The sequence below is a fragment of the Chelonia mydas genome, chromosome 4 (genome assembly GCF_015237465.2).
Source record: "Chelonia mydas isolate rCheMyd1 chromosome 4, rCheMyd1.pri.v2, whole genome shotgun sequence".
NCBI lineage: Eukaryota > Metazoa > Chordata > Testudines > Cheloniidae > Chelonia > Chelonia mydas.
The window spans coordinates 104,120,607-104,145,651 of NC_057852.1; positions in this window are offsets into that span (position 1 = coordinate 104,120,607).

Here is a 25,045-nt window from a genome sequence, read left to right on the forward strand (position 1 = left end):
GGTTTGATTATTTTGTACATCTTTGTTGCTACTTTTTTGTCCTAGTGTATTAAAGAGCATCTATTAAATCACCATGAAATTTCAGTTGCAATAAATGAGACAGTGGTATCCATTAAAAAATCAAAATTTGTCTATAGTTTCCATACAGTTGAACCGTGACTTCCACAATTATTTCCAAATATATAATTTTAGGAAAAAACCAGTGTGCAGTAACTCTTGTCTGTTATATGGCGACCATTGTAACTCAATGGGTGATGATTTATTAATTTTCTGTCGATTTCTGCACAGCACCTCACTAACTATTCCAAGGATGTACCTATTTAGGCTTTGATGCACCAATATACTAAAGCGATGCTTAACTTTTGTGTAGATGCTTAATTCCAGCTACATATTTAGCAAAATAAGCACAAGCTTGACTGCTTTGCTGAATCAGGGTCATAGCAGAGAAGATTATATTGCTGATTTTTGTTTTTCAAAATAAGAGATAATAGTCTGAAGACATAAGAATTCTTGAACAAAGTCTCTTATCTGTGTTAAAAAAAATCAATAATGCTTTAGAAGTAAATCCTGGTCATTCCAGCCAGAGGTGCACTGGAGTGAATGCACTCGGCCACTGAATCCCTAGCAATGACTCAGAATCCCTCATAGAGCTCTTTTTGGAGCATGCAGTGCAGTATCTGCTCCCTCATCTTTGCAATATTACATGTCTTCTCTCATTCACACATACACTGATTGAGCACTGTTGATCTGTGAAGAGTAGATCAAGGCAAAAGGTCCATTCATTTCACCTTTCTTTGGTTTCCTTTGTGGGACTTCTGCCCACAGTGGGTTCTGACCAAATCTGGTATTTTCCACTTCAGAGGGTGAGTGTTGCTCCACCTGGTCTGGGGAAAATGGGGCTTCTCCCACAGGCCTTGCCCTTTATCACTCTCTACCCTTCTGGTCCCTGGTGGAAGAGTCAGCATTGCCACGCTAACCCTCTCTACTTTTGCAGCAGAGTCTATGCCTTTCTACCCTTGAAGTGATAAACCCCAGCCAATCAGACAACAGCTGGCCCCCCACATAAGTTGCAGTGCAGTCATTCTCTTGCCCTCTCCATTTCAGTGTGCCAACTCAGGGCTAGGCAGAAGCTGGTCCTTTACATTCAAAACAGATTAATACAGTATTATGTTCCTGGCAAGACCAGCACTTCTTTGACACTAAGATCTGAGAACAATATCTTACAGGGCACACAAAGAAGGATAAAACATGCCATCTGTTCTTAAACAGAGGATGAAGCTGGTGCCAGTTCTGGAGTTGTGCCATATTGAGTTCCGCTGTGGTGGTTCCAATTTAGTAGACAGATAAGTTCCCTGGGTTTTTTTGACACCACGGCATCTATATTGATTACCTTACATTAAATAGGCAGCATGGACAATTTTATTTGCAGTTCTACAGACTAGTTTTAGTTCAGTCATATCATTAAGGATGTTGAAAATCTCTCCAGGGCTCTTTTTCATACAATCTCAAAACTAACGACACTTATATTTTAGATTCAAATATCATAGTATTTTAACAGATAGCTGCAAAATGAAACAATACCAGTGGGTATATTACTAGTAGCTGGCAAAGTTCACTATTTCAATATTCCCTTTTCTTCACCCCTGCCCATCTGTGCTGCATATACCAAAGAAAATCTTGTTTGCATTTCATATAAATTCAGAGTGTATTATTTCTGGAGGGGTTTTTGTATTTAATAAAGTCCCTATGGACAATTTTGTGACTTAAACAAGAAACATAGTATTCTTCCTACTGTAAGCTAGAACTGAAACTGGATTTACAATCAGATACCATTCATGATTATTTTGTAGGATTCTGTTTTGCATTTGAATTCAATTAATTAAAAGGAAACAGAAAACCTGCAGTCATTTAAGCACTTGCAAAAGTTTTATTTGAGGAAGTAAAGAAGGAAGAATAAACCAATATCACTTTCATTCATTATTTCCTCTAAGTTGTTCACTTTCCACTGAAACTTACTAATCAAGATGGTCCACTTGTCCAGCAACCCCAACTATTCATTTTTTTCTGTTATTGATTTAAACTATACATGTACATTTTAATTCTAATGAAGTAGTAACATTCTAATATCGCACTTGTATACAACCACTTTAGTTTTCCTAGTGGATGTATACAATGGAGATATTTAGCTTTCCTATAGTTTGCCTGCTGTAATAGCCAACTATCAGCACACTATCTCTAGCCACTCAGTTTGAACCTTTTCTGCCTACCCCACAGTCTTCCCAGTATCTTTTCCTTACGCCAATTATCCATTTCAGTAGATTCATTCACATTCACCTTACGCAATGGACAAAGCATGAGATAAAAATTGCATAAAACAATAGATTGCCTTTAGAAGTTAAGAAAACAGGACAAATGCATAGCAGTTCAAAAACAGAAGACATCTTTATCATTATCAATATAGAAATACTTTAAATAGAGAAAGTCTCTTACAATTCACTGGCAACAACTTTAAAGGATTTATAGAGAGACAAGCTACACAGCTCTGTGTAAATTGAAAACTTGTCTCTTTCACCAACAGAAGTTGGTTCAATAAAAGAGAGTACCTCACCCACCTTCTCTCTCTAATATCTTGGGACCAACAGGGCTACCCCAACACTGGAAATCTTAAAGGATTTTTTGGCAGTAGTTTTTGGAAGGTGATCAAAACTTGTCTTGGGATAAATTGTGCTGTTGATACCATAGCTATGGTGAGATGCCAAGCAGAACTACCAATGTTGTCCTGCTTTGTAAAAGAGGAGGAGTGAGAATTGCAGGTGTTTTCACAGGGAGCACATACATAACCCATGAATGGAGCCCACTTTTCTGAAGAGCAGTGCAGGGGGGGGAGGACCAGTAGGACTGGAGGATCCACTGTCACAAAGATTGCCCTGTTCTCCCCACAGTTTGATGGGGAGGATGCAAATAAGGCCCCACTAAGACTAGGTCCAGGCATTTGTTGTATTAACTTCTGCAGTTCCTCTATGGAATGCCTGTCCCTTTCCACATCAGCACATCTCCTCAGTATCCAACCTGCCTTTTCAAGCAATAGCTTCTGGATTCACTTATTAAGATGTAAGTTCTAGATTTCAGACAAATGTCACAGGAAGCACTGGAGTAATTAACATATTTGACAGAATATTCTGTTAGGTTACTAGAAGTTAACCCAGTCATTCAACAAGATGGCCTGAACTCTCTTAATGATATTGCTGAAGAAGTGAAGACATGGGAGACTAGATGAAATTTTCAAGAAAGAATCCACGTAAGGCAAGAGAGAAGAACTTAAGTACTCAGACTAAAAGGAGAACATGACTTTAGGTAATTTCTTGTACTATCCTATACAGCAGTTGCTCTGTTCTTCGGCATCTTCCAATATACATTCCTTTTGTTCCTTAAAGATACATTATTTTGTACTTTCTGTTAATGGAATTCCTTGTGTATTTGGCTTTTTCTTAATATTTATTGGGAAAAGTTTTCATTTGTTAGCATATATAGAGGAATCAACTTTCTTTTCATTAGCCTTTACTTATTTCATTTCAGAATCTTAAGCTTCCTTCATTAAAAAAATTAAGGCAAATGCTTAGTATTCATAAAATATATATTATGCTTTCATAATAAAATAACTACCACATAAGAATGAAAATATAATTATTTTATAGTTAATGTTTCATGGGAAACATGTTAAGAAACAGATATTTAACAAACTAGTAATTTTGAATAAAACTTTCATATTTTTAAATGTTGATAAATGATACAGAACATCAAAGAGATTTGGTGTCAGTTTAATGTATTCTTATAATGGAAACTCTTATTCACTAGTATTATTTTTGTAGCATGTCTTGTTCCTTCATAGCTGTCATTTAAACATGAAAGTTTCCTTCAGTGCGTTGCCTGAGGATATGATTTTCTACTTTTATAAATAAATGATATCAAATCTAAAGTGCAGAAGTATTGGGCAAATGGAGGAAAAAGCTTACGGAATGCTGTCATTTTTTTTTTAAAATGGCAGCAGCTAAAATTTATATGGCAAAAGATATTAATTGAAAAGAAAATACAACTCTTCATGGTTTAAAAATTAAATTTGAAACAAAGATCTTTGGTTATTTAAAATGTTTACTACATTTAACTAGATGAAATATTACTCCGTACTCTTCCTTTTTATATTTGTACTGCCTGTCTTTATGTCACTAGCTGCAGGACAAAATGAAATCATTCAAAACATGGTACTACAAGAGTAAACAGTTTCAGACTAACAGGGTGGCTTCGCCATTTACAATATGCCTACAGGCAAAAAAACAAACAAAAAAACCCCTCACAATCCTGGTGCAAATAGTCTGAGAATGTGGATCTACAGACTTGGTATTGCAGGGTTTGCTCCCAGAAATGTACCTGGTGGGTCTTATCAGTGCCTGGTACAATGTCATTAATACTCTCCATTGCCACAGGAAAAAGTCTCTCCTGATATATAATAGGATCACACTTGCCTTGTTCAAAGCTGCATAATACTGGTGACCCATAGTCATGTTGTGATCAACCCAAGGTCTCTTTCCTTCTCTGTCACTTCCAGCTGATGAGCCCTGAGGTTATAGCAGAAATTCTTATTATTAGACCGTAAGTGCATGACCTATTGAATTTCATCCCATTTCTATCACTCCAGTTTTCAAGGTCATCCAGGTCTTCGTATATAATAATCTGGTCCTCCTCTGTATTGATGATGACTCCCAACTTGTATTCCCAGAAAATGTCATTAGCACTAGCCTATGTCTTCTGCCAAAGTCATTAATTAAAATATTGAATAAGATTGGTCCCAAGACTGATGTTTGAGGATCTCCACCAGTAAACTCCCTCCAGTCTAATAGTTCACCTTTCAGCACAACCCATTGCCTTATCCCCTGTGGCAACTTCCTTATGCACCTTACAGTTCTTGTACTAATGCCTATCTTTTCTAATTTAACTAATTTACCATGTGGTAGCATGTCAAATGCTTTAATAAAGTCCAAGTATGTTAGATCTACTGCATTTCCTTTATATAAAAAATCAGTTATTTTCTCAAAGAAGGCATCAAGTTAGTCTGGCATAATCTACCTTTGCTAACCCCATTTTGTATTACATTCGCTTTACCATTTACCTCCATGAATTTAATTAGTCTTTCTTTAATAATTTGTTCTAAAGCCTTGCACACTACTGAAGACAGACTAAAAAGTCTGTAATGCCTGAATCATTTCCCCCCATTTATTAAATATCCGTTCAGCATTAGCTATTAGCCAATCATATGGTAAACCCTCCAAAAGACTGATTTATTAAAAATCCTTGTAACTGGACTAGCAATCTCATGTGCCAATTCTTTAAGTATTCGGGTTGGAAATCATCCAGTCCCCTGATCTGAGCTCTTTATGTTTTTTTTAAATCTCCATTTCTATACATTCATTTCCATTAGCCATCCTGATTTCATGCCAATGTTCCACATTATCATCTTTATTGAAAACTGAAGCAAAGTGTTCATTTAGTTTTTGGGCCATTCCTAGATTATTTTTAATCTCTTTCTCATCCTCATTGCAAAGTGATCCAACCTCATCCTTCTTTATTTATTTTTTTAATTTATATAACTAAAAATTCTTACTACTTATTTTAATTTCCTTGACAGGAGCTAATTCAGCTTGATTTTTAGCAATTCTCACTTTATTCCTACATTTTCTACTCTCCAAGATGTAGCTTTCTTTGCTTGCCAGTCCATTTTCCATTCCCTATAGAGGCTCTGTTTACTCCTAATAACCTTTTTGAGATGGTTATTCATCCAACTGGATCTACAGCTTGTCCCTAAAATTTTTACCTCCCTTGCTTGGGATGCAAATGTCCATACCAAGAAGGCCACCAAAACCAAACCAGTGTAGCTGAAGGCAGTTGCTGGGTTCAGCTTTTAATATCTTCATTTATGATCTTATCCAGGGACTTGATGTGGAGCAGGTGATGGAGATAATAAGAATCAAAAGTCTGTGTTGTGTCATCATCAATGTTCAATATCACCATTGATTGGTTGATGGATAAGCTTGAGGAAGCAGCTGTTATTGTCATTGAGCTGAGCACCATTCTGCTTCAAGATCTTGAATACACCAATGACACTGTTTTGTTGGCTCAGGTTGGTGAATCGCTGCAGCTGATGTTTGATCTGATTGGGCAAGAGTAGTCTGTATTGTTCTGATTATTAATCTGGACAAAACTAAATCCCTGGCCATTACAAAAAGCTTCCAGCTCCAGATTACAAGTAGCTCAATATTAACCTGTCTGGATTGGATATTGAGCGGGTGGCAACTGTCATAAACAGTGTTGGAGGATGCTTGAAAGATGTGGATGCTTGCCTAGCTGATGCTGCCATATTTCACACCCTTTAGCAATCTTAGTGGGGGTGTTGTGACAACAAGCTTACTAGAAAGCTGCAGATCTAGAGAACCACAGTTCTACCAGCACTGTTGTATGGAAGTGAAATGTGGACACCGAAAAAGTCTGAAGAAAACAAGAATGACATTTTTGAGTCTCATCAGCTCCATTTAGAAAAGGTGAGCAAAAAAAAAAAAAAAAAAAGAGTGACCTAAGCTCTGGCAAACATAGGTAGAAGATTTAAAAAAAAAAAAAAAAAAAAAAACCGAAAAAAAAAACAGGGCAGGGCGTGGGGGTGAGAGAGATGAACTAAGCAAGGTATGCGTCATGTTTAAAAAGAGAAACCATTTTATCTGTATGTGCTTCTCAGCCAATTAAAGGCCCATTAAGGAAAGAACATAGTCAAGATGACATATGAATCAGAAGGCTGTGCAAGACAAGACAGTGTACTGCTTCTGGTGTCTCATACTACAGAAGCTGAGATGGATGGAATTACTGATACCCAAGTAGATAAAACTCCAAGCAAAATTGCTTCACTTCCACTTTAAAGGCTGAATACTGCTTTCCTGTCAATTAAAAGCAAGAATGATTAGGACTAGAGAGAGAAATTCATATTAAAACTAAATAAATAGTGTGCATAACTTATCTAGGCTGAAATGCTGCACAAACTCATCTAGACCAGTACATCTTAGGTTTAGTTACAGTGAATAAATGGAAACACTATACAATTCTGGAAGAGCATGGCCACTGTAATATCAGTTGTTTCTAAAAAGGTATTTACACAGATATCCTCTTTCAGGAGATTATCAACTTTTCTCATTAATTGCTCATTTAAGGTTATTCACTGTTGTATTCATTAACCTTGACAAACCAGTGTGGAATTCTGTTTCTTGTGTTACCTTTATTTCTTCAGATTTTTATTTCTTGAAGATGTATTCACACCATAGCTGGCTTTTCAGACTGCTTTTGCATTCCTCCATCTTCTGAGTGTCTTGTTGTTTTGAAGTAGCCCTTTTCCGATGCTAATTAACCTCCTGTCTAATGCACACTGTCCCTGACTGAAAGTGTGAGCCTAATAGGCAGCTCATTATCTGCTTTTTAAAGAGACAGGATTCATATGTTTTTCTTTTTAATTCTTATCAATATTTCTACTCTACGTGAAATATGAATTATTGATAGATAAAACTGATCTGTCACATTGTCCTACAAATTCTCTTATTGTAATAAAAACCTCCAAGTTACTTCAACTAGTACAAATCATAACAATAAAAACAGCAAACCCAGACTTCACAGAAGCAGCAATGAAGGGAAAAAAATCCCAGACTTTTTCCAAGGGATGGAATACCTGCCCATTGTGCAAACGCAAAAGAGGATCCAGAGCAGTGAGAGGAAAGGAAGAGAATAAACTGAAGTAAATGAGACAAAAGCTGATGGACCAACAGAATGGGCCATTTCTATGGCAGAAGGGGAAAAAAAGAAAAGGTGCCAAATTTCAGATATGCCTAGAAAGGTGGATCTTCAGCTGATAATGCCCACAAGCTAGCTGTTTTCTTCAGCATAGTAGATGAACAACATAAGTATTGGCAAATGAAGTTACACTGAAAATAACAGAAAGTTGACAGCATTTAACATATCTTTTGTTCCATGGCAGTTCATTTGTATGCCATTTGGAATCGTCTCTGTGCAAGAGAGATTTCAAAAGCAATTTACACAAGAGAAAAAAGGAAATGTTTTGTTCAACTAGGTGCCTGTTAGAGTGCCTTTCAGCAATCATGTTGAAAGTGAACCCAAGAATGTATAGTATAACCAAAGTAAGAGCAAATATCCATCTGTACCTCTGGCTGAGCAGTAGCCGCAGGCCATTGCAATACATTCTGCTGTACAAATAAACAATCAAAAACATAAAAGTGAAAAACAACCAAATCTCAGTTCTTTCCCTTGTGCTACTGTTCTGTATATGCTTTGAATAATGTTACTTACCTCCTTTGTAAAGTACTTTTGATCTTTATAGATGAAAAGTGTTATATAAGGGCTATGTAGGTATTACTATATTTGTCCAGCTGCCGGTCCACTTGACTTATACACTGTCTCCTGTTTCTGCGATATTTCGATTTGTTGTTGCTATCCCAGGGTCCTTGTATACCCAGAGAGCCCTGTCTCTCCGCTGCTACTATCAGAAGAAAGCATTTATAATTGATTTTTTTAATCTGTTTTCTTCTTTTTGCTGCTTCTGCTCTAAATCCAGAGCTCATCATAGTCCATATTACACTCTAATTATGTCCACTTTGTTTTTTCCAAACCTGAATGCTCCAATATGCAAATATCATCTCAATACAAATAGTATCCTTTTCACTCATTACTGCATTCGACCCACTCATTACTACAAAATATTCTTTATACTCCTAGGCCATACGTTTCATAGGAGTAGATTGGTTAGTCCATTGGCCATGGTATTCATCTAGATATTTCAGTCTGAGTTTATAGACCACAGAGAATTCAAAGTCAGTTTTTGGAATTAGTATTGTTTTTAGAGCTGTTCACAAGTTGTCCATAACTTCAAGTAATCTTTATGTAGTCGGCTATGAATAAGCCCCCAGTGCCTAGTCTTAGATACTATTTTTGAAGACAGAGACTAAAGATTATTTATGTTGCCTACAAGTAGTACTAGGAGAGGACAATGCTTTTCCTGACAGTCAAGCAAAGGTATGTGCATTTACACACTAACAACTCTGCAGGGACTATAAGAAGAAGAATTCAGTGATATAGTAGACTGGATAGTGTAAATATCTCACTGAGAGAGACATAAGCCTTTTAGTGATGCCTAGGGTTTAAAGAGCTAGATATCTTATTTTTGTTATAGAGTTTTTATTTCAAATATTTTTCTTTCTCCAGAAAATGTATGTCTTTTCACTAGTAACAGTACAAATTAGCCTGGGTCAACTATCTCATGAACGAACACATACTATAAATGAAGAAATAAAAAAAAGTTATCTTAAGAATATTTCCTCCAGGAAATGGAAGTAAAATTAAATTACTTTAAAAATGGGGTTGGGGTGTGCAAAAAACATTAATACTTCTAGTCTGGGAATACATAATGATTGGCTTCAAACCTATTTGAAAACTATTGATCTCTGGTAAATTTAAAAAAAAAGTAAAAAAGAAAAAAACGGATTTAAGACACAGTTAAAAACAGATTTTACTTTAAGAACTTTTGAAAGCACCATGTAGTGTCCCATATAATTCTCCATAAATTATAAATGAGCCTTTCAGTTGAATAATCCACAGTCACAGAGAAAAAAACAAAATTAATCCCAGGGTAAGCAGCAAAATAGTTTTATTTTAACAGGGGATAGGACTGCCTGTTTGTTTGCTGAGGAATAAATCATGTTATTTGTTCAACTAGAAAATTAGTCACCAACAGATTTTACTGACTTTGCCTGCACTCTGCATATAGCGGGTCATGGTGAGAATTATTCTTATGAATTACAGCTGGAGGCATAGAAAAGGATGATTTGCAAAGGTATGGCCATGACAAAGGTAAAAATGAAAGTTGAAAAGTTAATGGGTTCAAGAAATGTCTGAACTGCTGTTTCTTCAAGATGAGGAGATGCTGTCTAGTTAATATGGTGATTATAAGGTTGACTTCAGCAGCTATGAAGGGTGAAATTGGAGCTGCACACAGATAATTCAGGCAAGCTACATTTCCCTGAGTGTCCAGATATTTTTATGCTGACATTACATCTGAATGTGCTATAGCTTAATATTCAAACAGTAATGTTGCTTTATCTGTATTTTCTAAAATGCCAGTCAGTGTCATAACTGAGTGGAGATCATTCAGTGCCTGGGGGTGTGTCTAGATGTAGCTTAAACATGGTGTGGTAGAGAGCTACCATAATGGGTTGACTGTTTTTTCATAAACACATTGACATGGTAGTTGATGTAATAAAGACTTGTCAAAATTCTTAACCTATGCTCATATATGCCTGCCCTTTGGAGCATGAATATAAAAACTGTATGACATATAGCATGCACTGTAATAGTTGTAACTTAAACAAAGCAACTGTAAACTAACTTGTGTTATGATCTTTGATTAAATTTGTGTCCATCTGAATGTCATCTGCTTTGGGTTCTCAAATTTATCTCCCTGGGAGCAAGCAGCATATCACTGCAATATAGTTCCCTAAAGTGTGTCACTGAGCAACCTATACCTTGTCCTGTATTTCCTCCATTTTAATTTTGAGACATGACTTCAATCTTGACACAGGCCTTTCAGTTTTCTTCTTAGTCGCATTTTGGGCATTTTACAAAGTCCAGGGCAATTTCAAATGATGCTTTTGATCCTGAGTGAGAGGCATATATTTTTAAATTAAACAAACATCCTCATTCTGCTCACAAACCATTTAGAAATTGTGGATTTCCCTTTACAGTATCTTCAGAAGATATACCCTCCCTGTTGTCTGATTGGAGTGAATTTATCAGGCTCAGCAAGTTTCATCATTATTTAAATTATTTTCTCACCCCAGCTGTCTCCTTTGTTTTCTAACATATTTCTTTTATCCCAACCTTAAACTAACTACAAACATCATAACAATTATGTTCTATAGCATAAGCACGTTTGTTGATAGAGCTGGGCAAACATTTTGTATGTATGCTTTATTTGCTGTAAATGCAGTTTCAATTGGATCTGAAACTATTTGCAAATTTGACACAAATATGCCAAATGGCTTCAGACAATTTTTTCAAGGACTTTGGTGCCATTCAAAAAATGGGGGTGTTGATGGTCCCTCTTTATAACTATTAGCCCTGTGGTTAGGGCATTCCCCAGAGTTCATGTTCAGACCTGTATTCAATTCCCCCTCTGACTGATATGGAGCAAGGATTTGAACTTGGGTCTCTCATCTCCCAAGAAAGTGCCCTAACCAACAAACTCTGGGGCATTCTGGATTAAGTCTCTCTCTCTCTGTCTCAGTCTCTTCCATTGAATCTGTTCTACTTCATATAATATACTTGAATAGCTATTGGAGAAGAGAATTAAATTTGGGTTTCCCGTCTCCCTGTTGAGTGTCCTAACCACCAGGCTTTGGAGACATTCTCTCTCTCTCTCTATCTAATGACCAGGTCTTGGAGAGACTGTGGTGGTGTCTTCCTCATTGTAATGTATGCAGGAACCTGCAACCCATTGCTTTTCACAAGCTAGTTATGGCTTTGGATCAAACCATAAGTTTTGATGTTAGCCTAATGCTACCTTCTTCAGTTGCACATTTACTAGCTTAGCAAACCCTCCCCTCACCATATCAAAAAAACAATAAAACTTATGCAAAATGAATTGCCCACAGACAGCATACTATTATCAAAGGGTCACAGCTATGGCAAATCAGAGTCAGTTTTCTCTAGAATGCTCAAAAGTCCTTCTTCTCATAACAAATTCAATCTTTTTTTCCCCTGCCATTTTACTTTGAAACTGTTCAAAAACTGCTTAAAAGTTGTTTTTGTTTTGTTTTTTAAATAATTGAAAAAATTATGAAAAAGGCTGAAGATTGAACCATTGTTGCTGAAACTTCCCAAAAAAATCAACATCAGGCAAAGACCAAGCATAGAATATATCAACCTGAAAAGTCAATGTTCCAGACAGCTAGGAATAGTTGAAAAGAGGTTAGAATGGAAACCATTCTACAACCCTTAACTGTAGCAATCATTGCACTCCCACAACTTGTAATTTTTGTACAATAGAATATGAATTGGGATTTTTATATAACCTTCCATACACTGCATTTGCATTTAAAAACACTTAATATTCTGTATTTTTCCAGATCAGGTAGTTCTATTTTTTAAAATTACTAAAATATAGGAGACACATCTTGAGCTCTTGTGGCTGACAGAAGCAGACAGTATAAAACTGGGAGCAGCAATAGCTGGAGGGCAGCCAACAGGGAAAGGAAAATAAAGTTAATCAAATATATTTTAAAGATGAAAAAAATAACAGCTAGAGAGAAAGGACAGGATAATATTCACAGGGTAAAACTATATATTTATAAGAAATGTTCCTTCTTTCTTGCTATACTCCCCCTTCACTTCCTCCACCCACAGTTGGCTACCTTTCTCATCCCATCCTCCCTTCCCTTCTACCCCCCTTCCTTCTTCACCTTTTGTCTCATCCCTGTGCTACTTTTCTGCTATAACACCTCTCCCTCTCCCTTCCCCTCCTGCTTTCCTCTTATAATCCACTGAACTCATCGTGTCTTCCAACTTCAATTAAGTATTATTTAAATGATATCATGTAAATATATTAAAACGTACATTGCCAAAGTTATCTCATTTTCTCAGTGTCCTTTCCTCCTCTACTCTCACCCCCTCTTTTGTTGTCTCTCAAGTTGTGTTTTGTCCATTGTGAAGGAGTTACCTTTTTATTTGTTCTGTGAGCTCCTGGGCATGCTTTTAGGTCATGGAAACATCAACAGCATGTGCTTGATATCTGCACTTTCACTGGGACCCCTAGAAACAGAAAGTTTTTTTGATGGTGTGAATCTACCCCCAAAATATGGAATAATCGAACCAGTGCTAAAGAAACCATTGTTCAATGCACTTCCCGTCAGTATCCAGCTCAAATTGGAGAAGGTAATCATTCAATCAGCAAAACAAATTCAGTGATGAATCCTGGTAACGTGTCACCTGAGGCATGTTGTGCATACACTAAGAAGAATAAGAATACTAGTGATCTCATGCACAGTCCCCAGTGTTTAACTTCTCTTTAACTAAGCAAATCAAGAAGATAGCAGAAAGGTTTTGGACTCCTCTCAACCAGACTTCAAGCCACAACATGCTACTATGCTTGCCAACCCTCCAGGATTGTTGTGGAGTCTCCAGGAATTAAAGATTAATCTTTAATTAAAGATTATGTCATGGGATGAAACCTCCAGGATTACCAACCAAAACTGGCAACCCTTCACATTACAGAGGCAACACTTGTAATTCTGGTAGATTAATTCTTCCTGTCCATAAACGGGGAAGGACATCTATTTGCACCGTGATTGACCTCACTATGACATTTGATATCATTAATCTCAAAATACTCCTTTCCCATCTCTAAGATTTAAGGGAGGATTGGTTGAAAATTTTCAACCAAACATTTTTTTTTTATGCAAAAAGTGTCTGCTTTGCACAGGAAAAAAAAAACAGAAAACAAACAAACATCCTTAAAACACAAAAGATTTTGGTTTTCTGGAGAAATGGAAAATGTTCAATTTGGAAATGCCCCCACAGTGCCTCATGGAAGTAGTAATTTGGGTATCTCATGCCTCCATTTTCTTCTATGGGCCAGTGTCCCTGGCTGGACTTCATTTACCATGAGACACTGAAGCCAGGGTCTCCCAAAATGCATTGTTGTAGCACAGCAATAAGCCGTGTTGCCACCTGGGAAATGTAGTCTACCTAGGGGGCCAGGCCCACAGAGAACAATGGAGGCCTGAGGCACCTAAACTACAACAACCACAAGACACTGGGGCAACCTTTCCAAATCAAAATATGGTGGGAAAAAAACCACATTTTTTTCTGTTGAACCTTTTGACAAAAAAATACATTTTTTGTTTTAATCAAAATAGTTCATGGTGGGTTGGACCTTGTTTTCTTATTTGCTTTGCTCAGGGGTAAATGGAAACACCCTGAAATAGATCAAATTTTTCTCTCAAACCAAATCTAGAGGGGTTTTTGGGACAACTTTTCTCCACCACCAGACCCCACATCTGCAGAGCTTCATAAGGCTCAGTTGTCTCCCCTATACCATTCAATGTGAAGCTGTTTGGCAAGACAACATGGACTGAAGTGTTAGTAATACACTGAATAAACTTAGACCTATATCTGTCTTATATCATCTCCCCACTTCCTCAGTGCCTAGCTAGAATCAGCACCTGGCTGTAAAGAAACTGACTAGAGCTTGAACCCAGTGAAACTGAGTTGATCCTTGCAGTAAGATAGTGCTTCATACAGCTTGCCTTTTGTAGAGAATTGACTGTTACTGAAAGCATCTGCCCTCGGATTGTTAAACTGGCTATAGCCTCATGATTCTTTTAGGGTCCTCAGTGGACTAGATGCTTAAATAGTCATGAGGGCACTTGCATCTGTGAATAAGCAGAAGCCTTCATCCTATCAGACGCAATCCTCTCCACAATGTTCTATAGGTTCTTCGTTTCCAGGAATAATTTATTGCAACTAATTGCAGCCAAGAGGTATGAAGCCACAGACTCTGAAAATAACTCCAACTTTTACAAAATTCAACTATTCACCTCCTTATCAACATAGCTGACACAAACACATCAGCTCAATGCTTCATTCTGTGCACTGGCTTTCCTTTGAATACAAAGTAGAATTCAAAATCTCGATTCTGGTATTCAGAGCCCGTCATGGAAATGGCTAAAGCTAGTTGAGATATTGCTTATCTTTTCATGACCATGACTTCATATGTGAGCTGCATACTAAGAAGAGGTTTATCACTGAAGAGCAGCTAGACCTATATTATGGAGTTCACATCAGCAAAAGTCATTTCTTCTCCTTAGCAGTAATGGGGCTGGACAGATGGATGGATATTTATATTTCTACATAATAGTTTAGGTCTCAATGATGCCTCTTGACTGTTTCCACTGAGGGTAAATATTAGAGACTCCTAAGGACATTGTGCTAGTGAAGTTAAGAGGGGAACATTATATTACCTGGTTGGAAAGCTTTGGGAAATGAATGGTGGCTTGAAAAATGGGTTGTTGAGAAGAGTCTCATACTGAGATTGATTGCTAGTTACATCTTGTGGTTGGACCACTGGGTCTATGTAGATATATGGAGGTGAGGAATGCCTGCTGAAACAGTGTTAAGTAAATTTTTAACAGTAAATGAAATAATCCTGTCTGGATTAATAATACCTGGAATGCAATCAGAGCTAAGTGAAGCATGTGAACAAATATTTCCAAATGTCTCATTGACATCTATAGTGATTTTTTCTTTGTGTGCGCATCCTTTTTGTTTGAGTGATTTTCATCCAAAGCGTAGGTCAGAGGGCCAAGCACCCTTTGCCCCACTTAAGCTGTACAGGAGGCTCTGTGCCCCACCTTTTCATCACAGAACAGATCTTTGCTGGCCCAGCATATGGCAGGATGTACAGTTATAACATGGGCAAGCCAAGGAAAGAGTGAAGCAATCTACATCTACGTGGCTCTAGTTCACTCTCCATGGCTTAGAATCCTAGGGTAAGAAAGGACCACAAGGGTCATCTAGTCTAACCTCCTTCCAAGATGCAGGATTCGTTGTGTCTAAACCATCCACAACAAATGGCTTTCCAGCCTTCTTTTTTAAACCTCCAGTGAAGAATCTCCCAAGGCGGTCTGTTCCATTGTCCTACTGTTCTTACAGCTAGGAAGTTTTCCCTGAGATTTAGCTAGTGTAACTGCATTTTTTCTGGCAGTGAGTTGTGGGGATGAATTTCACCTCCCAATACGTCTGCATTCCACCCTCATACGGAGTTTGTACTTTACATGAGTGAAGTGGATATCATTAATTTTACAAACATTCATGGAAATAAAGTTTTATAGTAACAGAAGTAGTCTTATTTTGACTTGAAGTAATATAGTATAATTGAGATCATCCATTCAGAGAACAGAAACAATGCTGTGTGATTTAGAAAGAGAAGAAGGAGGGTCTTGGGGCTAAGGCACCAGATTGGGATTTTGGGTCTAGTCCTCTAATCTACCACTGACTTCCTGTGTGACCCAGAATAAATCACTTAATGTCTCAGCACCTCAATTTTTCCTGTTTTGTCTATTTGAATTGCAAAGCTGCTCAGGCAGACATTCCTCTTACTATGTGCCTCTAGAGCACCTAGCACAATAGTGCCCTGATCCCAGTTGGAACGCCTAGTGATAGGGTAATTAAATGATAATAAAGTGATTTAGGTGAGAGCTGGAATTTTAACACATGATTAATAAATGCTCAAACTCACAGCAAACAGTTCCCAAGCAATCCACAGGCTAAAATTTTATCACAGAAAAATCCAAATTATTTCAAATTGGGAACAAGTTAGTTAAAATCCCAATCTGTTCACATATAATGGGATAAAGGGCTATATTCACCAATTTTTTAAAATGATTATTAGTTGTTTTTGCTATCTGTTTTCCCAGATCAGTTTGTAATTTATCACTTTTTCCTTTTTCCTTTATTTCATTGGTTTGAATTTTTGTTATTTATTATTTGTCGGTTTAAAATATGGTGATATTTGGCAAAGGTTGAAAGACTGATTTTAATTTGCAAAATGTATACATGGTTTTTAAGCATCTTTTCTTAAGCAATATATGTTTGATCCTATTTTTAGTTTTAAAATGTCCATTTAATTTGAGAATTAGTATTCCGCTTGATATGAATTCATTTTACCAAATTGTGGTATTGAGAGGATTCAACCCTGTTGTTAAGGGAGGAAAGATTAACTAACTGGCTACTACTCTCATCCTTTAGCCTTTTAAAAGCCTGCTCTTCCACTAAAGTCATTGCTAATGCATTAACACATGACACCCTCAGAGGAACCTAATGAAAATTGTTTTGAAACTGGTGAGTTTGAAGCTAGAACTCAGACAAAGCTAGTATAGATGGCCATAGGAGGATTACCAAGTGTAAGGAGTGGTACAGAACTAATGTAATCTATCTTTTTAACTTTATGTACTTAAATAGCCTCCATTACCATAATATCTGAGCCCCTGTAGTGAGGCAGTTAACTTCTGCCAGTTCTACTCAAGAAGGGGTGAAAAAACACCAGTGACTACACTCGGTCCCCAACCTGCTTCACCTATGCACCTTGTCAGACGTGGGTGTGGGTCTTTAAAGGGAGTTGGGGCAGCACCCAGAGGTAGAGCAATAACCTAGGGTATTGGGTTATCTGTTGTTGAAAGCTCCAGCATCCTCAGACTTTGGAGAAAAGAAGATGGGCCAGTTTGTTTCTTTTATTAGCCCCTGCCCCCAGTACAAAGCACTGGCCTTTAATTATGTAGCAGGGTTGGAGCTGAGTCTTCCTGCAGAGCCTGAAAGACTACTTCTCCTCCTTTGTGTGAGGGAGGGCGGATTGGCCGCTTTTGGGCCTTGGAACTATTTTCCTTTTTGTTTGGACTGTTTCATGTATCATAAGGGGGTAGACTTACTAAGAGTTAGAACTGGAGGGTTAGTCCCAGGACTGCTGTCACTAAGGGATGATGTCCAAGGTAAGCAGCATCCACCTTCACCCCAAAGGTGGTGACCTGGGCACACAACATTTGACAACACTTCACAATCTTTTAATGTAGTTATCCTCATAACATCCCTGTGAGATAGGGAAGTGCTATTATCCCCTTTTCATAGATGGGTACCAAGGAACAGAGAAATGAAGATCTAGATTTTCAAAGGTATTTACACATCTAAAGATGCAACTAGGTGCCTAGTGGGATTTTTTTCAAAAACAGCTAAGCATCTAAGTTCCATTGAAATCAATGGCCATTAGGCATCTGGATGCTTTTGTAAATCCCAGTAGATGCCTGTCTGCATCTTTAGGTGTCTAAAAGAAAAGGAGGACTTGTGGCACCTTAGAGACTAACCAATTTATTTGAGCATGAGCTTTCGTGAGCTACAGCTCACTTCATCGGATGCATACTGTGGAAATTGCAGAAGACATTATATACACAGACACCATGAAACAATACCTCCTCCCACCCCGCACTCCTGCTGGTAATAGCTTATCTAAAGTGATCATCAAGTTGGGCCATTTCCAGCACAAATCCAGGTTAACAATCTACGTGGTTCTAAGTGAATAGTCATACTGGAAGTCATCTGGGAAAGAATCCAGATTTCCACAGTCCAAAGCTGGGGCACTAAGGACTGGACTGTCATTCCTCTCATGTAATGGCTTCTTTGCCAACCCCTAACTGTGGCCAGGGTCGGGGGCATGGCTAGGAAAAAGGAGAGATGGCCAGGTCCACTGGTAACCTACTCTAAATACTGTAAGACTGACCTAGGTGTACAGCTGGCCTAGAATTGGAGAAGCGTGGTGCCACATTTCCACCTACTCCTCACCCCCATGTTGCATTGGCCACTCCTCAGCCACAGCTGAGGATCAGAATCTCGGTGTCCAACATCTCTTGAAGTTCTGTTTGTGCAGAAAATTCTACACAAAACAGCAATTTCACAGAATCCCTGCAAACTCCAATTGGGAAAATCTCTGATGGGTTTACTTTTACTAGAAATATTTTTGCACATCTTTAATCTTCAGCCTCTAAATTATTAGGAAATATAACCACTTGTCCACATTAGCTATTACAGTTATTTTATTTGGTTTATTTGTTTGTAAAGAAAGCATTCTGCAGTGTTTTGTGAACTGAAAATCCAAATCTGTTCTATTTCAGATTTGTTTCCACTGGTTTTATTGTTAAATTTTTATTTTAAATGTCACCTTTTTCATGAACTTTGATTTGAGTTATGGGATTCCTGGGTGCAGGGTTCTGGAACCAAGATTGAGAAAAACTAGTGTCATTTTTAATAAAAAAAATATCCTTTGCTCATCCTTGAAAAAGAAAAGGCGTACTTGTGGCACCTTAGAGACTAACAAATTTATTTGAGCATGTCTCTAAGGTGCCACAGTTACTCCTTTTCTTTTTGCGAATACAGACTAACACGGCTGCTACTCTAGATTGTCGGGCTCAACGGGTAGTGATCAATGGCTCCATGTCTAGTTGGCAGCTGGTGTCAAGTGGAGTGCCCCAGGGGTCGGTCCTGGGGCCGGTTTTGTTCAATATCTTCATAAATGATCTGGAGGATGGTGTGGATTGCACTCTCAGCAAATTTGCGGATGATACTAAACTGGGAGGAGTGGTAGATACGCTGGAGGGCAGGGATAGGATACAGAGGGACCTAGACAAATTGGAGGATTGGGCCAAAAGAAACCTGATGCGGGTCAATAAGGATAAGTGCAGGGTCCTGCACTTAGGACGGAAGAACCCAATGCACAGCTACAGACTAGGGACCGAATGGCTAGGCAGCAGTTCTGCGGAAAAGGACCTAGGGGTGACAGTGGACGAGAAGCTGGATATGAGTCAGCAGTGTGCCCTTGTTGCCAAGAAGGCCAATGGCATTTTGGGATGTATAAGTAGGGGCATAGCGAGCAGATCGAGGGACGTGATCGTTCCCCTCTATTCGACATTGGTGAGGCCTCATCTGGAGTACTGTGTCCAGTTTTGGGCCCCACACTACAAGAAGGACGTGGATAAATTGGAGAGAGTCCAGCGAAGGGCAACAAAAATGATTAGGGGTCTGGAACACATGACATATGAGGAGAGGCTGAGGGAACTGGGATTGTTTAGTCTGCGGAAGAGAAGAATGAGGGGGGATTTGATAGCTGTTTTCAACTACCTGAGAGGTGGTTCCAGAGAGGATGGTTCTAGACTATTCTCAGTGGTAGAAGAGGACAGGACAAGGAGTAATGGTCTCAAGTTGCAGTGGGGGAGGTTTAGGTTGGATATTAGGAAAAACTTTTTCACTAAGAGGGTGGTGAAACACTGGAATGCGTTACCTAGGGAGGTGGTAGAATCTCCTTCCTTGGAAGTTTTTAAGGTCAGGCTTGACAAAGCCTTGGCTGGGATGATTTGATTGGGGATTGGTCCTGCTTTGAGCAGGGGGTTGGACTAGATGACCTCCTGAGGTCCCTTCCAACCCTGATATTCTATGATTCTATGATTCTATGAAACCTGTCATCCTTGAAAGTGACTCATGAACCTGACCACCACAACATGCGTGCTATATTTCAGAGATGAGTACAGTAGCCTTGGTTCAAATTGTCTCATCAGTACATTAATGAATTGATGAACATGTTGCCATCTGCAAATTGAAATAATAATTGTGGGAACATGTCAGTTCTGATTAAAGCTTAGAAGTAAAGAGTAGAAGTAGTGCTGGGGTGATGGTGTTTTCCCTCCTGTCATGATTAGTGCATGATTGCCTCTCATTGTCAGTCTGTGGGTTTCTCTTCCCTCTTTCTGTCCTCAGCCTGGGGATTGCTTACCTTCCTATCCTTAGCCCAGGAGTTTCCCCCAACCATACCTTCATCATTGTGGGGACTTCCTCTCTGCCTGACATCAGCCCTGGCGTTTTTTCTCTCTCCGTCTCCTCAGAGAGGAATAATCAGTGCTGGAGGAGAGGGTAGCAGTGGAACTAGTGTGTTCCCAAATTGGAATTTTCCCTTTCACAGGAAATTCCAAGGTTCAACCTTTCATTTCATATGGAAACAAAATCTTAGAATTTCCCACAGTATAGAAATTCTGTTTTCAAGCTTGCTCTAGAAAATATGTTTCAGTCACATTAGCGAGCTCACATGCTTTGAAACCCCCATGAGATGTGGTGTCATATTTGGTGTGTTGGTTCTTTTTGGAGAGATCTGAGTATTGCATAACATTGTATCTGCTGCATTTTTGTGCCAATGTCACACTTTTACCCTACCTAGTGGACCCCCAGAAATCCATGTGAGTTCTGAGTCCCAAGCGTCTTTTGCTTGGGAGTCAACTTTACTCTCTCTCTTTCCCCACTGAGAAAAAATTGGAGGAAACTCTGAGGGAAACCTCATGGAACTTTCCACTCCCTTGAGGACTGAAGAGGCAGAATTGGCCAATGATGCTCCAAAATGACAGGAGCTGGTATGGAAGAGGGCTGGTACAGGCTAAGTGGTGCTCTTACTCTGTGTATTTCCCAAGTAAACTTTCCCAGGAGTAAAGCCCTCACTAGAATTTAAAGCTACCGTCCCTCAGGATGACTTGCCCTCTATAGAGATACTAATGCCTTGGGAAATTAATTTAGTTTGGGGCTTCTAGGCTCTTGAAAGAGTTTGCAGTCTGGTAAAACAGAACTGTATTTATTAAACCCACTTTATAATTACTCTGTTGATGTAAAAGTGCCCGATGTGCATTATTACAGGTCATGAGCTCAACATCACAAAAGACACTAATTATAGCACTTAAAGCCAAGTGGAGTAATGATATTGCCTCAAACGGTTTGTTTTCATCAATATTCTCTCTAAAAATAAGTAGCAATACCTAAACAATAATTATTCTAATCGGAGAGCCACTGTGGAGTGTTTCTTTGGGGGCTTTTTTGTTTTGTTTTTTGTTTTGTGGTGTTTGTTTGCTTTTTAAGCAGAACTCTTCATTGATCCAGCGTGGTGTTCTGCTCAAGAATTACTGGCACAATGTGGCTCAGATAAGTCATGCAGCATAGTAAATTATTGCTAAATAAAATCGTATTCCGTGGAATGGAGTTACTACTCCTTGAGATCTTGGATTGGCTCCTCATGACAATGGGCAAATTATTTATTGCTAATAAATTATCCATTGCATTTACCTCCTAACCTTTTTGTTCTTTTCTTTTTTAGTATGGAGTATATTCTCAAATATATTTGACAGGGCAGTGGTTATTTACCTGGGATTCCTATAAAAGGGATCGGCCTCTGAGCAATATTTTCCTATCAGTGTTCAGGAATTCAGAACTGCTGTATAACTTGTATATAAACAAATTACACTAATACCTGACTCCATTCTGCCCCATTCTGACAATTGACCTGCAACATTCTGATTTTCAGCTACTGCTTGGCCAAGGAAGCAACAATATACTGAATAAATAAATCAATGCATAATTTAGAAGTGTGTGTGTGTGAGAGAGCTTTGTAGACTGCACTGAGTTCTAAGGGATATGTTGTGTTTGAAGGAAACTGGTTCTGAGTTCTGAAGTAATAAATATTATGCTTTTTTCATATATTCACAACAGGATTCCTCTCATCTCTGTTAGTACTTTATGGGGGGGGGGGGGGGGGCATGTAAGCAATAGCCTTTTCTGTTAGATTCTTTTGATAAATCTAAAATCTTTAAACAGTGGAGGCACTATTAAGCACTGGGCTCAGCCTAAATCTGTGGATTGTATTTAATATTGTGTGGGCGTAATGTACTTTCATAGACTGAAACTAAGAGAATATAAATTATTCAGAAAGTTAGTGATGATTTTGACAAGAGTAGGTTTATAATCATAAACAACCTCTTCCTTAGTGATCCTTTCTCCTCATGTGTGGGTATCAACTTACCATTGGCGAAAACAGGAGATATGTTCATGCATCAAATACTTCTTTTTTTGTTACAGACAAGCACCTAAATAAACTAATGCCATTTCTATTGAATACTAATACAATAGTTACCAGATTCAGAAACTACGTGTACACACCTACACATAAAAACCCAAGAAGAGAGCCTAGTTCATGAACTCCTACAAAGCACACATATATTCTACCCATTAGCAGAAGGGGAAGAGATGATCTGACATATTCCTCTTATTTTGAGTTGTACTTAAAATCCATCATCATTTGACTTTACTCCTACAGCCACCTTTGGGAGAATGTCAAATCAAAATGTATTATTAACCTACAAGGAAAAAGAATAGAGAGAGACACATTTTGACTGATTCTGTACTGAGTTAAATCAGTGTACATCCATTGACATCAGTAGAGTTATTCCAGTTCACTTCATGTAATGGAGATCACAATCTGCCCATTGTTTTCTGGTTAAATCATTCTTTAAAAGCAATGAAAACAAATGTATATAATGAAAGAATAATAATCGAGAATTTGAATGTTAAAATTAACAATACCATGTTGTGTTACAATGTACAAAAGAGGTAATCTACATTAATCAATAATTCAATCAGTAAATTAACATTCAATTTTTTTAAATGAGGGGGGGAATGTTGAATTGAGGGGGGAGGGATAGCTCAGTGGTTTGAGCATTGGCATGCTAAACCCAGGGTTGTGAGTTCAATCCTTGAGGGGGCCATTTAGGGGATCTTGGGCAAAAATTGGGGATTGGTCCTGCTTTGAGCAGGGGGTTGGACTAGATGACCTCCAGAGGTCCCTTCCAGCTCTGATATTCTATGATTCTATGAATGTCTAGGTGGGTGTGACTATAAAAGCATCCTTATATCAGAAGGCACGGAGGTCCCTGGAATCTAGCAGTAAGTTACAGCTGGCCTGACTAGCTCAAGTATATTCCAACTCATTGATATAATCTGAACTTAAAAGATGTCAGGTAATATGTCATTGGCCAACCAATAAATTACTGGTCACTAATATTCTTGCACTATATATGTAGGTCAAGTCACAAAGAGTCATAAAACTGTGCTGAAACTGAATAAAATGTATTTATCAACTTCCCCTGACATGCCAAATTTAAAGATTTTTTTTTCTAGGCAAAGGAATGTGATTCTGTCTGCCTGAATGTGTTTCCCATGTAAATTGAGTAAGGTATGACCAAAGACAAAGCACATGCTGGGCAAAAAAAGCCATCAGGAGAGCAAGTGCGGGGGGATGGAGATGGCACCCCCAGAAAGCTTTCCTGCCTCTTGAAGCAAGGTCAATGGACTTTGAGAGAAATATTTTTCAAAGGTTTACTTGACAATAAAGAGAGGGGCAGAGAACCCCTATATTATTCTCTGTGAGAGTCTAAGTGCTAGACAGCCATTGCTGGAAAAGGAAGATTGGTGAGAAAACTAAAGACTATAGCTTGTTAAATCCAGTCTTAGCCATTTGACAGTATATGTTTACTTTTGTTTATTTGCAGCCATTTCTATCTTTAGCCCTTATAGCTGAACTCACTTAAAAGCTATCTTGTTCTGATTGTATAAACTTGTTTTACCTTTTATCTAAACCAACCCAGTACTTTGATTGAATTGAATTGATTGCTGGCTGCATTCAAGATAACAAGTTGCTGTTTCTGTCTCCTTAAAAGAGCAGCAAACTTAATAAGTTCTGTGGATGTTCCAGGGGAGGGCTGCACCCTGCAGGGAGACAGTTTGGGGGACATTTTAGATTGTGGTGGGTTGGAGTCACTCTGCAAACTATAATTGGATGGTGGAAACCAGGGTATGACCTGCATGTTTGTAGGCTGGCTATTGGTGTCCGGGGTATGAGCCATAGCACATAGCATTTAAGGCACCCAGAGTTGCAGGGTAGGCAATGACACAGCCCCTTACTGGTGTGGGTTGAACCCCAAAATGTCGCAGTGAGATATTATGTTCTGAAAAGTGTCCTGAGGCAGAAAAAGAAAATGCAGAATTGCATGTTTAAATCATGACAACAAATCAAAACAATTAAATCTCTTACTGTAGTGCAACATTGCTACTGTCTGATATTTAACATTTTCAGATCATTAATTTGTTAGACACATTCCAAATTATTGCCTCTGAAGAAATATTTCCTGCACTACAAGTCTAATAAATGATTCACCTTTAATACTTTATAAAACTATATACAACAGTGGTATTATATGATAATTACATTCTTTGAGAAAAATAGCCAAAACACTTACATCATATTGATCTAAAACAAGGAATCTACAGATGGTATTGGCATCTTGCTTTTTGAAATTTGGGACACAAGTCTGGGTACTTATCAGGTATGTGATGTGAAAAGCACATGGAAGAATGGATTATTATATAAATTCTTGTCAACGCCACACTTTTGAGAAAGTTTGAAAAAGAGTATTTAAGCTAAATCTAACTCCAGGCAGCTTTCATTTATATGTCAAAGCCACGGATGACACACATGCTCAGTGACATA